The following is an 18,399-nucleotide window of genomic DNA, read 5'->3' on the forward strand; positions in this document are numbered from 1 at the left end:
TGATACAGTATGTATCTGAAACAATGGCTCAGCAACTCAATAACCTCAATGCAAATTATTACAGCCAATTAAGTTGACATGTGAAGAGCATGTGGATTATACAGTGTGTGAGGAGAAGTTGAAGGCCTGAGGAGCTTAGCCACGTGAAACTGACTGTACCGCCTCAGCCTGACCCCCCCCCCCCCCCCACAATGATTAGGAATACCCTTCAAGGAAACGCACTTGATGACAGTAAGCTATTTCTCAGAGAAAATTGCCATGGCACAGTATGACGTTTAGGGAGAGACGCATGGGGCATGGACACCTGGAGAAAGGACACTGTAGGTCTCGTCAATATTTTCTGGATATTAATGTCATTTGATGAATAGCCTTACATACTGTATTCAGACGGATCAAAAATAATCTGTTTTTGATGCCACACAGTTATTCTAACAGAAGGATGAATCTACAGTCAGTATTACTGTGCTACCATCCTATGCAGCCCTACTGCCTTTTCCGGAGACTACAGTATAACCTGCACATTTTGAATCTCCTTTCTGATTCACAAAAAACAGCTCATCAGAGACATTTCTGCTGACCAACATTGACATTCTCTCTCTATCTCTGTCATCTTCCTATGCCCGAGATGAATGTCATTATAATGCAATGAGTACGATGTTCTCTCATCACTCACATAAAGCAATAGAGGGCCTATCCCCTGAAAGGTTATGTGATATTAATCACTGGCCTCTGACTGTATTCAAACATACATATCTCAGTCCACAATACCAGGGATATTCCATCCCCTTTTCTTCACCCATTTGCAATTCTTATTGCAGCAAAAGTTCATCTATCCAAAGCAATAACTCACTTGATGTTTCAGCTTAAGCGAAGATGTCCTGGTCTCGTCTTGCATTTCAAGCAGGGACAAAGAGGGCTGGCACAATTTTCAAAACACAACTGAGCTAACACAGATTTATTACCCCCAGTTTATATAACTCATATTAGGAATTCATGGACCTGGCAAAAGGGATTAGAGCGTTTATTTCAGGCAGGGAGATGATCCTGTCATTAATGGTCGATACTTTCATCATCATTTAAACCGGAGGAATTTGCCCGGTGACGAGTTGTGGCGGACATATCAGGGTTGTGCAGCTGTACTCGTTATCTGCTGGCGTCCGACTCTGCTCGATGAACGTGGACCGGCGCCCATCAAACGCGGATTAGGCTGTCAATCAGAGAACTGGCGTGTATATTGTGTTAAGATTTCTCCCAAATGTCACCAAGATCAGAGTAATTTCTTGGCTAATTGCGTCTCGTCTCTCTTTAATGCTGCACGTTTCTCTGGTATTGCCGGCGTGATGAGCAGAAAGAGGGCACCGCTTTTGTTTAGAGAGGAAAATGAAAGAATAAATGACTGGTAAAGTTCACAGGGCGTATTTCTGAAATGGCAGCACACAAAGAGAGGAACACTAAGAAACGATCCCAATCTTGCCTTGGCGTGACATCAATTACACTGTATTCTCATTAGAGGGGTTTCTCCGCTGTGTATGCAGCTTTGCCTGAGTCCTGAGTATACACATTTCACTGAGAAGACATTGTTACGTTGAAGATCAATGTCAAAGTCAATCCCTTTTTCTCCTCCTTTACCCATTTTCAACACTGTTTCATGAGACATGGTTTCTCCAATTGTTGTGTCAACAATACTAGTATGTAAGATAGGCAGCTTTGCCTGAGCGACACAATCCTGAGTCGGACCAAAAGTAACGAAAACCTAAACAGCCTATCTGGTGAAAAACACATAGACAGGAACAATACACATTGCCTCAGACTTAGCTAGAACACCCCACTAGCTACAATCCCCATAAATACACACCACATACAAAAACCCATGCCACACCCTGGCCTGACCAGAAGATAGTCCACCCTCGCCGCCGACCATTGTTACGTTGAAGATCAATGTCAAAGTCAATCCCCTTTTTCTCCTCCTTTACCCATTTTCAACACTGTTTCATGAGACATGTCATTTCAAAATCTAACATATATCTTCACTGCTTCACCCCTAATGCTGACTGGCTGCTCCATGATGACTGGTAGCTCTGGCTGCTCCATGTTGGTGCTCCAACAATACATGACTGGCATTAGTATGCTGCTCCATGCTGAAGACCTCTGGCTGCTCCAGGCATGGCTGGCTATATTAACCATGTTGCCAAGCTCTGGCGGCTCCCAATGTGAATAGACAGGCACAGACTGGCAATACACTAAACTAGTGAGAATGATATGTTTTTATATCAATAGTCTGCTGGGTATTGTCTTCAAATTATTACATTTACAATATGTGTCAAGTTTACCATTTGGGAATACTCAGGGACTCACGAGCAAATAATGATCAATATGGTATTTTCAGAATTCTCCGAAGGCATAGTATGAACTGGGAAAGTCCTTTCAGTAACATATTGAATAAAAACATAATTATACTTTGTCCAATGATAAAACATAGAGCTAACATAATCGTTTCTCTCTCACTAGCCTTAATGAGAAATACTATGAGTCTACCGTCATAGGTTGAGGGGGAATTTTTCTAAGTATTAAGCAGTTTATAAGTATAGAGCTAATCTACTTGAGATTTACCATCTAAATGACGTTCCACTTAGTTCTGGTACTGCTTTGTAACGGAAGGCAATATTGAGGTATAAGCCCCATTGGCTGAGCTTTGAAAGAGCCTATCTCAGTTATGGCAAGGCTAATACAATTTGTACTTGCAATAAACATGAGTGTTTTACAGGTTTAGGTGCAGATTTTTGCCGGGTATGATTATACAGAACTGTTTGAAATGTAAGAGCCGTGAATTTCAGTGCTAGCGGAATTGGAGGCTGTCCACTGGCTTGAAAATGATGTTTTTCTGGTTTAAAGGGTCAATGTCATACAATATACAATATACGTATTACTGGCACAAATGAATGGTTAAAACACACTTTTTGTTGTGTCTGGACAATTTCAGTCTTATGTACCATATCAAATGTATAAATGAATTGTCAACAATAAGGCATGGTAGTTTTCATCTTCTACAAGTTTACATAAGATGTTGACAACACAATGGTCTAGGAAATACAATGTATTGGAGCTGTGATAGTACTGTTGACGCATTCATGGGTGTTTTGTGAATGATGTATATTGCCTAAACATTTTTGTTTGCTCTCCTAAATATCAACATGGTAACCAAGCTTTAGTAAACATAAAGCGACGCTAATACAAACAGTTTGAGCCTCTGATAACATCTATCCATATTGCTTTATTCATGTAAAGTGCATCACATGTTCACTGAATGGTACATTTTCTTATACACCCTCAATAATGGAATCCATTTCCTGAACTGCTGTTCAAGAACAAAATACATTGAATTAAGTGCATTTCCAGTAGCTATTCCAGTAGCTAAACGTGTGCTTCTGATTTACAAAACGAGAGGACAGTGGCCCTCGGTCTGCTGGGTGAGCAAATGTTGCAATAAGCTTGTTTTTTTTCTTTCTAGTAGAATAGGTGTTTTAAAGACATTAGCCTGCCGTCAACAGTGATTCTTCTGGCTACTGCTAAATGCAAGTGGACAATTTGTCCACGGTATTTAATATTACAGAGGAAGATAATAGCCCATTTACGCTGGATTACTCAAGGGTGATTTAACCAAAAGATCTAAGAGGAAAGTGGTCATTAGACATTATTACTGTCATCATTTGAAATGTATACATAATGCAGGCGAGCTTTCATCAACGATTTCTGTTCTAACTTCTCATTGTTCAATAAAAAAGTGAAATAGAGAAGGAAACGTCTAAGAGGAATCTTGTGTCTAACCTCACTAGCGTGTGTGAGAGTGTCTGTAGTAATGACAGCAGCTACCAGGTGATGTGATGTATGTCTCTGAGGTGTAGAGGCGAGCACCTCCATGCAGTTATACGGTCAAGATGACAATAATGAGTAGCGTCGTCTCATGCTTGCAGTGTTACGACTGAAGTAACATGCTACGAAATAATAAGCACCAAAGCACCAAAGCAAAGTCTGATACTTCATTTGGTGTACAGAATAGCTAGTGTAATTGTCCAGTAATGTGTGTGTGTGTGTGTGTGTACAGTATGTGCCCCTGTGTGTGAATGTGAAGTTGTGTACACGTGTTATGTATGTGGGCATCTGTGTGTAGCCTGTACGTGTGTCGTTAAAACAAGGGCTACTGTAGGGAAGGAGTTGCATCCACGTGCAAAATGGCTACAGAATAATTGGTACCGTCCATGACACGGTGCACACTGTGGATGTTGTTTCTGCATGTTGCCCTGACTCTCTAATTACCCGGGTTTCAGCGGGAGAGGAGGTAGAGAAGGCAGTGGGGAGATAACGCCTGTACTGGCTGATGATTCTGTCAACTGGCTGGTTGTTCCGTCTGTTGCATAGCCAGGCAGCCCAGAATCCCTGGAGTGAGTTTGAGAAAGACCTAGGGACTGGTCATGTCAACAAATCCTAATCAAAAGCCTGAAATTGTCAGCTGTCATACACTTTTTGTGATCTTTGATACCTTCCCTCCCCTGGTCCGCCAAATCTCACACACACACACACACACACACACACACACACACACACACACACACACACACACACACACACACACACACACACACACACACACACACACACACACACACACACACACACACACACACACACACACACACATATACATAAACAGCACAGACATATGTACACTCAAACATGCTTCATTTATGGGTGTAATTCAACTGTTGAAATAACATTAAGCTGTTTTCATTCAAACATGAATCCATTTAGAAAGAAGAGGGTTTAGCTAGGTGTAGTGAAGCCTGGTACTTGGAATTGGTACGTTGGATCTAAAAGAGCATTAGGTGACTTTGATGAAATTGGTTTACCTCTAACAGATAAACCTTAGGATCTAAGAAGGGAGATCTACTAGTGTAATAGTAGTTAGAATACTGGTAACTCAAGGTCACATAGACTGTGTAACCTGGCTTTGTACTTCTAAACCAAAGATTATGCTGAAGGGTTTGGATCTGGTCCACAAGTTCTAAACAGGATCCTTTAGAGACCTATAATACGATTGAAGAAAGCAATTCTCTATTCTCCCACAGTGTTCTCGCTTCAGTTCAAGAATAACACATTTGGTTTATTGAGTCAGACAATACCATTTTATTGTGTCCAACCCTCCTTTCAGACAATCCTAAACTTGTGCTCCAATTCAGGAGAGTCTTGGAGGGCTGTGTGGCTTTGATCGACCAACTGTTACTAAGAAGCTTTAAGGGGTTTTAAAAGACCTGAAACGTAGAAAATGGACGGATCAAATGCAAGATTAATTTGACGGTTCAGAGACAGGATAGACGTAAAAATAAAAGAAAGTATGAGCATTCCCATACAGTATAAGTAACCAGTTAGGGCATATTAGCAGCCGAGGGATGACAACAAATTCTACCTTAGAGCCGATAAGTACAATATTTAACCCCTTCACATGAGAGGAAAAAAACTGCTTCGTCCCACTCTACGTGTGCGTTACCTCTGTAAGGCATGTATGTTTTCATTTGTAAGGGGCTGTCCACAGGGTTAACACAGATACACACGTTTCTAAAACAGGCTGTTAAATCCAGCCAGAAGAAGCCCCTGGAACAAAAACATGCCCAGCGTTTAAGGCTAGTTAACAGAGTTTAAAGAGAGGATTTAAAAAAGAAGGGGGGGGGTGAATAAAAGACAAGTGCTGTCCAGTGCTTGAGAGTGCCCCAGATCTCTAACAGAACAGCGTGAGACAAAATAGTGAGAGCCCTTCATGTCTGAATGTAAAGCAAGTGTGAGGGAGGGGAGGACTACATGTGAAAATATAATACTGTACATGGTAGTATTGAACCAGTACATTGATTCAGCTTATAATCATTTACAAAAACAGTAGACCTTTACAAAAATATATGATGTTTTGCATCAATATATATTACTGTCAAGGGACGATAACCTGAAAAATAGGTTGAACTGTTCAACATCCACATGCAGATTTGCACACTGCAGAAGTGTAATCAACACATTTGATTAGTAGTTCAGTCATTATGACCACATTGCTGTGTCATCAAGACACTCGAGCAGTGGGCCTCTGTAATAAAATACAATGGCGCTGATTCCGATAATTGTTATTTATCCCTCTGCAGCCCAGGTTTATTCGGTGGCGAGTTGGCACTGTGAACCCCTCTCACTTTAGTAATTAAACCTGTTGATACTGTAGGATGCTTACCTGCAATTATACCATTATAATGAGCAGCAGTGGTAGAGATAGAGAGGGAAGGCGAGGTCAGGGAGAGGCAGGCAAGCATTGGTGTTTTTTAATAGACACTTAAATACTCTTAATTAAGCTCTCCCGTAATGAAGTAGCTTGCTGGAAATATCCACAGTTTCAGGCATGGCAGATCAGCGGCTACTGGGTGAGAGGGCTTTGAGAGTGTAAGCCAACATTTCTTATTAACTGTTCATGTTATTACATGGAGTTTCTGGGTCTGTTTTTTTAATGGGGACAGTTGCTGTATACTGCCCAGAGGAATATCCCAGCATCTTGTTCTCGTTAGCTGTGGAGGATGGCAGCTCCTCACCTCCATAGACTGGCATGGGTTTAGGCAATGTCTTGGCAGGTTCTCACCTGCTCTCTCTGGCAATGTGTGTCGACAGCATGTGGTTAAGTGCTGAGTTCAATCTGAAGAGATCTGAGAAATGAGAGAAATTGGAAAAGAAGTGTGACATTAAAGCTCTGTTGGGCTAGCAATGGTAATTCAGCACTATTACCACTATAGTGCCACCAACCCTATAACAGTTGGTGCCAATACCTGCCAGTGCCAATTATGCCAATTGTCGGTTAACCTTCATTTTACAGCCCGTTAATTACGATGTATTTACTAGGTAAATACATTGAGCTCCAAAAGTATTGGGACTGTGCCATCTGTTATTTTGGATTTGAAAGGATACAATGACGGTGAGGTGAAAGTGCAGACTGTCAGGTATTTTCATCCATATCGGGTGAACTGTTTAGAAATTACTGCACTTTCTTGTAAATAGTACCCCCATTTTAGGGACTAAAACTATGAATTCACTTATATTTGTATTAAAGTAGTCAAAAGTTTAGTATTTGGTCCCATATTCATATCACGCAATGGATGCATTGTGTTTCAGATTATTTTGAATATATAGAATATGTTTCTAAACACTTCTACATTAATGTGGATGCTGCCATGATTACGGATAATCCTAAATTAATTGTGAATAATGTTGAGTGAGAAAGGCACACAGACGCTCCCCATCCAACCGGACAGAACTTGAGAGGATCTGCAGAGAAGAATGGGAGAAACTCCCCAAATACAGGTGTGCCAAGCTTGTAGCACCATATCCTAGCAGACTCAAGCCTATAATCGCTGCCAAAGGTGCTTCAACAAAGTACTGGGTAAAGGGTCTGAATACATGTAAATGTGACATTTCAGTTTGACACTTTTACACATTTGCAAACATTTAAAAAAAATATTTGTCATAATGTGTGTAGATTGTTGAGGGAAAAAACGATTTATTCCATTTTACAATAAGGCTGTAAAGTTACAAAATGTAGAAAAAGTCAAGGGATCTGAATCTTTTCCGAATGCACTGTACGCTCACACACACAAAACACACACACATGCATATTGACGCCACACACACACACACATAGACACAATTTCACACTCTTCACATTCACTGCTGCTACTCTGTGTATTATCTATCCTGATTGCCTACACTTTTACCACGACCTACATGTACATTAGAGGAGGCTGGTGGGAGGAGCTATACGACGACGGGCTCATTGTAATGTCTGGAATGGAATCAAATGAATGGAGTCAAACAGGTTGTTTCCATGTGTTTGGTGTGTTTGGTGGCGTTCCATTGACTCCACTCCAGCCATTACAAGGAGCCCGTCCTCCTATAGCTCCTCCCACCAGCCTCCTCTGATGTTCATATTACCTCAATGACCTCAACTACATCGTACCCCTGCACACTGACTCTGTACCGGTACTCCTTATATATATCCTCGCTGTTGTCATTTTATTGTATTTGTGTTTCCTTTCTTTTCTTAGTTGCTCGTTTCATTATTTATAAAACATTTTACTCTGCGTTGCTGGGAAAGGGCTCGTAAGTAAGCATTTAACAGTGAAGTCTACACCTGTTGTATTCGGCCCATGTGAAAAATACATTGTTATTTTATTTCATTTGAGATACTTGCAGGTTATGATTTAGTCTAATTATTGTGTATACATAACCGTACCAAGTAATTTTCCTGTAGTTTCCCTGTAGTATGTGGTAACAGGGCTGTAAAATGAAGAGGTGTCTGTTTACAGGTAGATACAAAGTCGAATGACTCCATTCCATGAAGACAACAGAAAATCTGTCTGTAATCTTACCCTGTTGGTACATGGTACCACCTTCACACTTACAGGGTAGATATGAGGCAAGATGGCTGTAGAATGAAGCTGTTGCTAATACCATGTAAATAACAGATACTTTCAAGTTTACTCCAGTACAATATAACAATGTGATCCAGTTTGTCAAAGTGGGAACATTTTCCACTACTAAGAGAACCACACAAAATGTAAATGTATTTCATGTAAATCAACCAAACAAACCTACCTAAGTAGAAATACATGTATTCACAATCATATCAAATACTTAGCATAATAACAAATGTGAATTGAATTCATTTCTATGTGAATATGTGAAAATATTTTTTACACTTACATACAACATGACATGAATATAAAAGCATACAAATATAATTAAATATAATGAATGCATACATTCCAATCACGAGCCAACATGGAAGATGCTAGCCAAAGCACATTGACTAGCGAGGAATGGCTATCTAGCTGTGATATCTATCTGTTATATAATTCTCCAGTATTATCTGGTGTCCTGTGTGAATTGAAGTATGCTTCCTCTAATTCTCTCTCACTCTCTCTCTCTCTCTCTTCCCTCCCGGAGGACCTGAGCCCTAGGACCATGCCTCAGGACTACCTGACCTGATGATTTCTGGCTGTCCCCAGTACACCTTCATGGTCAAATAATAACCACAGTGGTTGTAGATTGTTCAACAGGTCAGCACCTCAGGAGTAAATATATAGTTGGCTTTTCATAGCCGAGCATTCAAAGGTAGAGAGAGACAAGGGGAGTTGAAAACAGCAGGTTCAGGACAAAGTAGCATGTCCAGTGAACAGGTCAGGGTTCCATAGCCGCAGGCAGAACAGTTGAAACTGGAGCAGCAGCACAACCAGGTGGACTGGGGACAGCCAGGAGTCATCAGGCCAGGTAGTCCTGAGGCATGGTCCTAGGGCTCAGGTCCCCCGGGAGGGGAGGAAGAGAGGAAGAGAGAGAGAGAGAGAGATAATTAGAGGGAGCATACTTAAATTCACACAGGAAACCAGATAAGATTGGAGAAATACACCAGATATAAAAGCTTGACACTAGCCCCCCGGCACATGGAATACTGCAGCATAGATACTGGAGGCTGAGAATACCTGCAAATATGGGCATACTAGGCTACTGAGAATGTGTCATCTAATGCGCAATTGGTGTTAATTCCCGCCATTCGTTCATTTTGGTACAGCGCATCCCCTCAACAATCAGCTGTTGTCAGACTCACGTTGGTCTTGAAAGTTGATTCTCTTCCTCAATAGTGTGCAGAAAATTCTACTAGATGAAAAATTTGTATGACATCAAGGCATTTAAAGCATACTAAATATTTTAAGTTTCACATACTATAAAACGCAAAATGTCTACTATTTAGAAAGCAAGTACGGGTATCCGGAAACGGCCATAGCGTTAATGTGGCCAGCTGTGGCCACTGGTTGCTGATGTGACGGTTCACGGGCGAATTCCGCCATTCCTTCTCACTAAGCTTTGGAAAGTTATGTCTATGGCAATGTTGGGCACCTTTTGATTTAGATAATTAAGGACTTGCTTTCGTTACTACAAGCAGCGTTTTATTTAGGAATTACATTTTTGTATGTTTATTCTAGCTTGTAAAGTCCACTAGCGTGCTAGGCTAATTAAGCTAATGAATCGTCATGACATTACATTGGGTTAGCATGCTAGCTCCCGCTTTGGTTGTAATTTAGCTTAATTTTATACAGAACGTAACTAGCTCTTTTGAGAGTTTATATTCTTAGGAGGTAACATGCTCGTGGAAATGTCGCATGTATGCATAGTTTTTGTATACTTTACAGTAATTCTTTGTCACTTTTTCTGTCAAGTGAAATGGTCAGATAGCTAGCTATTTCTGCAAGTCAATTTGCTTTGACTAGTAATCTTCTATGTTAGCTCTTGGTTGGAATGTCTGCAGTCATTCTAATCAGTCACATTTGTATTCTTTATATTCATGTCACGTGGATACAATGACTTGATGTACGTAGCTAATGAAAAAAACATTTTCACATATTCATATAGAAATATATGCAATGAACTTTTGTTGTTATGCTAGCTCTTTGATATGATTGTGAATACAAATGTGTACACTTAAGATGGTCTGTTTGATTTTCATGAACTAAACTTCACTCTGAATTGTGTGCTTGTCTGTGTGAAGGTGGTACCATGTCACAACAGAGTAAGATCACGGACAGATTGCTTGAGTCTTCATGGTATGGAGTCATCCAATGCAGTGGTACCTCACAAGTAGCTACATTGTATCTATGTGTAAAAAGACACCACTTCATTTTACAGCCCTGTTACTATGAACATACATGGCAACTAAAGGTCAAGTAAATCGAAACAACGGGAGAGAATATCAACACAAGAGGATGACTTGAAGATGTTTTTTTGGTAATTATGTGGTAATAAATGCTAAATTACCATTTAAGTTCATTAGTGTTTCTTAGGTATTACTTTAATAGAGATAAGCTGGTTCTTACAAAAATGTCTTACTTTATAATTACATTTTCTGACTTTGTATGTTCCTTGGTGTTTCTTATTATATTGAAATAGAGGTGTTGCTAGATATTTAAATAGCTGTTAGCTGGTACTTAATTGTACCTACAGTACTGTACCTTCTTACTTACATGTACTTACTTATATAATTACATTTTGTGACTTTGTATTTACTAACTGAGTATGTAGTACTAACTTTCCTGGTTCCTAGTAAATACATTTAAGACTAAATTGTTACTATGTATTTAGTTTTTGTTACTATGTACACAACAAAATAAAGTATCCCTTCAAATAGTGGATTAGGCTATTTCAGCCACACCCATTGCTGACAGGTGTATAAAATCCAGAGACAGGTGTATAAAATCCTGCTAGAGCTGCCTCGGTCAACTGTAGGTGCTGTTATTGTGAAGTGGAAACGTCTAGGAGCAACAATGGCTCAGCCGCAAAGTGGTAGGCCACACAAGCTCACAGATCGGGACCGCCGATGCGTAAAAATCATCTGTCCTCGGTTGCAACACTCACTACCGAGTTCCAAACTGCCTCTGAAAGCAACGTCAGCACAAGAACTGTTCGTCGGGAGCTTCATGAAATGGGTTTTGATGGCCGAGCAGCTGTACACAAGCCTAATAGCACCATGCGCAATGCCAAGCATCGGCTGGAGTGGTGTAAAGCTCGCCACCATTGGACTCTGGAGCAGTGGAAACGTGTTCACTGGAGTGATAAATCACGCTTCACCATCTAGCAGTCCGACAGATTAATCTGGGTTTGGTGGATGCCAGGAGAACACCACATGCCCCAATGCATATTGCCAACTGTAAAGTTTGGTGGAGGAGGAATAATGGTCTGGGACTGTTTTCATGGTTCAGGCTAGGCCCCTTAGTTCCAGTGAAGGGAAATCTTAATTCTCCAGCATTCTAGACAATTCTGTACTTCCAACTTTGTGGCAACAGTTTTGGGAAGGCCCTTTTCTGGTTCAGCATGACAATGCCCCTGTGCACAAAGCGAGGTCCATACAGAAAGGATTTGTCGAGATCGGTGTGGACGAACTTGACTGGCCTGCACAGAGCCCTGACCTCAACCCCATCGAACACCTTTGGGATGAAATGGAACACCGACTTCCAGCCAGGCCTATTTGCCCAACATCAGTGCCTGACCTCACTAATGCTCTTGTGGCTGAATGGAAGCAAGTACCTGCAGCAATGTTCCAACATATAGTTTAAAGCCTTCCCAGAAGAGTGGAGACTGTTATAGCAGCAAAGGGGGACTAACTCCATATTAATGCCCATTATTTAAGAAATAGATTTTCGACGAGCAGGTGTCCACATACTTTCGGCCATGTTACCCAGTAAATACTTAGTAATTAAATGCTGTAAAATGAAGGGTTACCCAATTTTCCTTAAAAGGAGCCATTGTGAGAGGATTTCCTCCCTTTTCCTCCCAATGACTGGCACAATGGCACGTTGGTTTTGCTCACACATTCCCTACATCCTGTGTCACCTGCAGGTTATTACAACTCCTCGTCTTGGCTCAGAGATAGTGGTGTGATAACAGTCATTAGGACGGCTGTGGGAGAAAAGCCATGCTTATTAGAGGAGCATGGTGACTAGGTGGAAAACAAACGCTTTCATTAACAGGTGCCAGTGCTATGCAAATACATGAACACATCTTGAGCATCATGCTATCATACACCTGTGAGTGAAAAACAGCTGCTTAACACAGCGATAACTGTTTCCAGATTTACTCACTGGTAATGTAATTAGTTTGGCAAATGTCTCAGTCTCGATTGAAGTCAATATGCACATAGGATTTTCCTTGGAAGTGAAGCGGTTGTGTGGGTGTAATGTGCATTGAAGAATGATCAAATTCAGTCTCTCATTGGTTTGAGCAATGGGAAATGATCTTGGTGCGACTCCAAAAGATGGTCTAGTTTGATGTGATCCTAGCCCCATGTTTCATGTCACGACACATACCCATTATTTTCTAGCACATCTTCTCTAAGACCAGGCTGGATTTTCTTTCATTTTCAGTTTGACTGAGTGAGAATGAGCTGGATCCATCTAGATTTTGTGATGAAGAAAATAGTACGATTGGCCTCGCTTTAGTCGTTTGTGGACCATGCATGCAGATATATGATGATGAAATGGCTGAAAATAGTAAAGGATGCATATTTGTGAATGTTATATTTTGACCTGCATTTATAGAATGAGGACAGACCCATGCAAGCATATCCTGAGCCAAAAATACACGGGTCCACCTTTCACTGATGTATGCGTGACTCATTTAACGTCTTTCATTAGAGTACAATTGGGCCAGAAATAGACAACAAACCACACAGACTTGTCAAAAACATTGTAACAGAAACATGAAGTAAACACACTTCACAACACATGCTAGAGGACAGATTTGTATACATGATTTTATTTTTTATCCATTGTGTTTACGACTTGAATTCTTTAACAAGCTCTCACAATCTCATGTCAGAACTAGACGTTTATCCATGTTTGTCAAACGTTATTTCGAAGTGTTTAGTTACTTCTCTGTAAGTAACTTACTTCTCTGTAAGTTACTTCTCTGTTCAAGGTTAAGTTTAGGCATTAACTCTGAATTCTTACAGTTAGGTTATTAACCTTTTCACGTGTGAGTTCCAAATATCTCTAACGGTTGCCCCAGCATGAGTTATTTTCATGTGAGTGAGAATGCACTCATTGTTCCAAAAGGTGATTGTTACACAACAGGACCATTGACCCAAGTTGCCCTCAAACCAAGGCACGCTGCCTTCTAATTATTATGTTTCAAATTAATTAATCGAATTATTACATTTCAAATTATTTTCTAACAGTTTGAATTGAGGTATGTTCCGCCTTCTCATTAATTCACATAGAAGTAGCCCATTTCACTGTTGCAGACAATTTAAGTTTGAGGCTTTACTGAGCCGGACAAACTTTTCTCTTCGAAGAGAGCCCAAGCACTTTCCCAGTATTTCCACAGATCAAGTATGCAGACATTTGCACATCTCCAGTCAGAACAGAACTTACACAAACGTTTTCCCCCCTGGCACATTTTCCTGTTGGCACCCGCATTGCCTTCAATGTTGTTTTCCTTACTAATAATAACTTTGGACGTGTGCATTCCTATCAAAGTAAGTGCCTTATTACGTTATCATTATAGTGGATGTATATCGTGGTATGTTGTTTCTACTGTAGCACACCGTATGTATCCACGGAGCGTGATGTGTTTACTGTGTTATTCCCTGGTGACAAATCATGCATTCTGATTCTTGTATAGATTGTAATGGGCACATGATTTGGATACAAGGTTGTACTGATTATGATGAGCTAATGCTAAGCTAATTGGCAGCTACAGTATGTCTGGCGCTATGTTTGCTGACATCATACAGTGCATTCTGGTTGTCAAGTAAATGTCTGTCAGACCAAAGATGTTATAACAAAACGAGGTGAAGGGATGGTTCACTCGTGTTTCGAGTGAATGAGTGAAGTGAATGATGGTAGCCGACACACCAGTCAGTTTACTATCGATTTTTAGAAAGTGTTTTACTCAATTGTTTTGATCACTGGTGAGCTCACTTGTGATGTGATGAATTGTAAATAGTCATTGCTTTTAGCTAATTCATATCATGGTTTCTGCTAAATATGACCGCTTGTATTAGGCCACTCTTTCCTCAGTTAGCGCTACGACTAATGTAGCCTACATTTTCCAGTTTGGATGAGAATTGTGTTATGCTGTCGCTACTTCTGTGAATGTCTGAACATTGTATCCAAAAATAAACAGCTCACATTGATGACATGACGTTGTAAAGACTGTTTGTGCAAAATATTTCTGTGAGAAAACAGTGTGGCCAGCTCAAACGCTGACTGTTGGGTCAATCGTAACTGGACGTTCTAAATAAGCGTTCTAATCACACCGGTTTGAGAGTGCGCTGCAGGGACCACTGTAGAATGATCACACCCGTGTGTTCGTACTTGTCAAAGGGTTAACTCAGAATTCCTAATAAGGTTAGGCATTAACTCCGACTGGTTAAGGTAATGGTTAAGATTTGGGATAGGTTTAAAACTAAGATATCAAAAACAACTTTCTATCACTGAATTTGAACCTTTGGAACCAGAGGGAGATGCATACGCCCATCCACCATCCCCATCCAAAATGCCCTAGCAAAACCAAAGCCTACCTCAAGGAAACAGCACTCACTGTTGCCCCTAGTGGCTGGCTTCCACGTCATCTCCTGACATCCTCAGACATGAATGGACGTTGAATACTGCCTTGTATCACGGCTGAACTGCCTGGAATTCTTACCAGTCAAATGATAATACAGTACTATAGTACCAGATTTACAATGGCTGTATTAATCTTCAGTAGCATTATATCATTAAGGTATTATCTATAAGGTTCTTATAAGTAGTTAATAAACCGTTTTCAGTGCAAGTCCCATGACACACCAGACTATAACACTCAATAGTCAAGTCCATCTCTGAATCTTTTCTTATCTCTCTCTCCCCGTCTCCCTCTCATCCCTCGGCTTTTTAATGAAACCAGCACAAACAGACGGTACCGGCAGGGTCTGGAGTGAAATGGATCAGAAAACACTTTTCTATGTGACACATTTAGTGCATAACATGTTTCCAGTGAGAGCTCCTTGAATGGTTGGAATTGTGAAACGTGCCAGAGTGGCTCCCCACTGTGCAGTAAGCTAGGTCTTTGATGTACCGTGCTGTAATGTGGTTGTTATCCATAATCGGCTTGTATTCAAGAGGGCCCGGCTGAATGCAAGGTATAGCAAGTAATATGGGTTCCGGTGAATAAAAATTTGACAAACAGACACGTCACTAACCACACACACACACACACACACACACACACACACACACACACACACACACACACACACACACACACACACACACACACACACACACACACATTCCAAAACATGACCACCCCAAAAATACAGAGAAACACCAAGCCCATCACGTAAAAGGATTCTTCGCCTGAAACATTTAACAAGACAGGAGTTTATAGTAAAAAGCATTGATATACGAGTCTGGGAGTATAGCTTATGTTTTTATATTTTCTCCAGGCTGTGAACCCCTATCATGATGCGTCAGGAGTTAGTTGATACTTATGCAAATAATCTGTTTCTGTGTATTTGCGATAACAGAAGTTTAAACAGGAAATAATCCTAATTCTGTGACATAAAGCGGTGATAGGAAAAGTGGAAAGCAGAAAAGAGTTTGCGATAAGTATAGTTTTAAAAGCTCTCGTGGAAATAAGGAACACATTGAATTGCATGAATACTTATAATGGAAAAAAATCTACAGATTGAGGAAAGAACAAAGAAGTGGCTTGAAATATTTTACTGTGAATCACAGTGACACCCAGAAACGGTGTTTTGATGTTGCAGAGAAATCATTTAGTATAATACAATACGAGAGGATGCTTAGATGTACAGAAACGTTGCAGGGTATTATTGGAATTATAACATTTTCATCAGCCTCCCCAATGTAATATAAGCCCTTTCTATAATTCACTGTCATACTTAACTATACACGTTCTATGAACACTAGGCCTGAAATACCTGAAATACATTTTTTATATTTGAAATAGACAGCATTTTTGATCATTATATTGCATGCAGAGAGGGACGACTGCATAGATGCGTGATTACACTAAGCACACAGATTGTGATTATTGCCGGCGCGGTCTGGAGTGTTATTACCATGTAGCTCAGCAATGGGTTTTCATTTACAGATGATCATTTGCTCATGAAGGTCTCTGCTGAGTTGAGTTCTTTGTTGCACCAATTGTTTTTAATATAGTGTGAATTCCCCACTGTGCTTGTTCTTACCACCCGATCAGGGATGGATATCAGTAGCAGCCTACCTAGGTTGACATTTTAAAAAGGGAATGGGCGGAGAGGGAGAATGAGAGGGAGAGGGAAAGGGGAGGAGAGGGAAGAGGGAGAGAGGGGGTAGAGAGAGCGAGAGGGGGAAGAGCAAGCGAGAGATAGAGGGAGAGAGCAGGAGAAAGAGAGGGAGGGAGGGTTGTTAGCTAGGATGTTTGCAAAGGAAAGTATGATCAGAAAGAGACCAAAATATAACACTGAATGCGAGTGACTCTCTGACATTATCTCAAGTATAATGGGTACGTTTGAGGCCTTCCTCATTGAATCCCCCAGGACTGAATGTAAGTGTACTAGTTATGCGTCATTATACCAGGAAGAGCTGTCCACCACCCCGCTGTGAGACAGTGCCCTCTGCTCTCAGTTTAAGCAGAGTAGTTCAGAAATAACAACATGCTGACTGTTTGTGTCCCTTTTTAAAAGAAAAGGCTCATGAGGAGTCCATGAAGAAGGGTACGCCTCCACTCTGCAACTTCCCCAGGAGAACCCAGGTGAATAATGCACAGCGCGGGGATGTTATCTTATTGCTGTGCACTAATGTAAAACACAGGGTTAAATAAAAAATATAGTATACGTGTGGGACAACAGTGAATGTGAATTATTTATTTTTTTGCTGAATTTGAATAGCATTTAATGGTTGAGTTGTCAAAGTGTCTACTTACTACATACTGTGCAGTACAACATTACACACAACTTTTTTTTACATGCTACATAACCTTAAAGAACAGACAATAAATATAGTTAGTCTTTTAAATAGTACACATCTCATTAAGGTCACAGAAAACAGATCAGTCTGTCTGCGTGATCCAGACTGGCGTGCAGTGGGTTTTCAGCAGCATGGAGCAGTGTAATTTATTTCCAATCTGTACCGTCTAAGAGCATTCTTGTCATTAGTGTTTACCCTGAGCCACCCTTTACAGGCCCAGACCCAATGTGACATTAAGGAGAATAAAACCACATCAGCCCTGTTGATCTTTCCAGGGCTTTGGAGAAACAGGTTTCACATTTTATCTTGGCAGGCAGCAGTTTCAGGGGTTATGGATAGCCTGGCTAGCTTACACCATTATTTACCAATGGACCAGAATGTCAGGCTTATTCCAGCCCTGCTTTTCTCCTCTCAATACTGTTTGCCTTTCGCCTTTGTGAAAGGGTTTTTGATGGAGGTGAACAAAATATTTCTATCTCGCCATCGGATCAATGGAGATGTGTTTACCTGCCCGGGGACACAATGTTCACTCCATAATAATGGATCTTAAACGGCTTGTTGACCCAAAGCTTTTGTCCTGGTCACTTGTCAATCAAGTCACTGGCCTGCTGGCAAAGTGGGACACACGAGGGGTTAGGGACACTCTACGTGAAATGTCATCCGTCAACTTCTGGGCCATGTTGGTCATCAAGGTCCTCACTCACAAAAGAGGACTTGACCGGCCAGTGAGATTTTCAGTAATTAAACTGAAAGGGGTCATTTTCAGTGCAAATTGTGAACCCCTTAAAGTTGAAGTGGGGGACCTTGGCCTTTTCACGCATGG

The sequence above is a fragment of the Oncorhynchus clarkii genome, chromosome 19 (genome assembly GCF_045791955.1).
Source record: "Oncorhynchus clarkii lewisi isolate Uvic-CL-2024 chromosome 19, UVic_Ocla_1.0, whole genome shotgun sequence".
In the NCBI taxonomy this organism is placed as follows: Eukaryota; Metazoa; Chordata; class Actinopteri; order Salmoniformes; family Salmonidae; genus Oncorhynchus; species Oncorhynchus clarkii.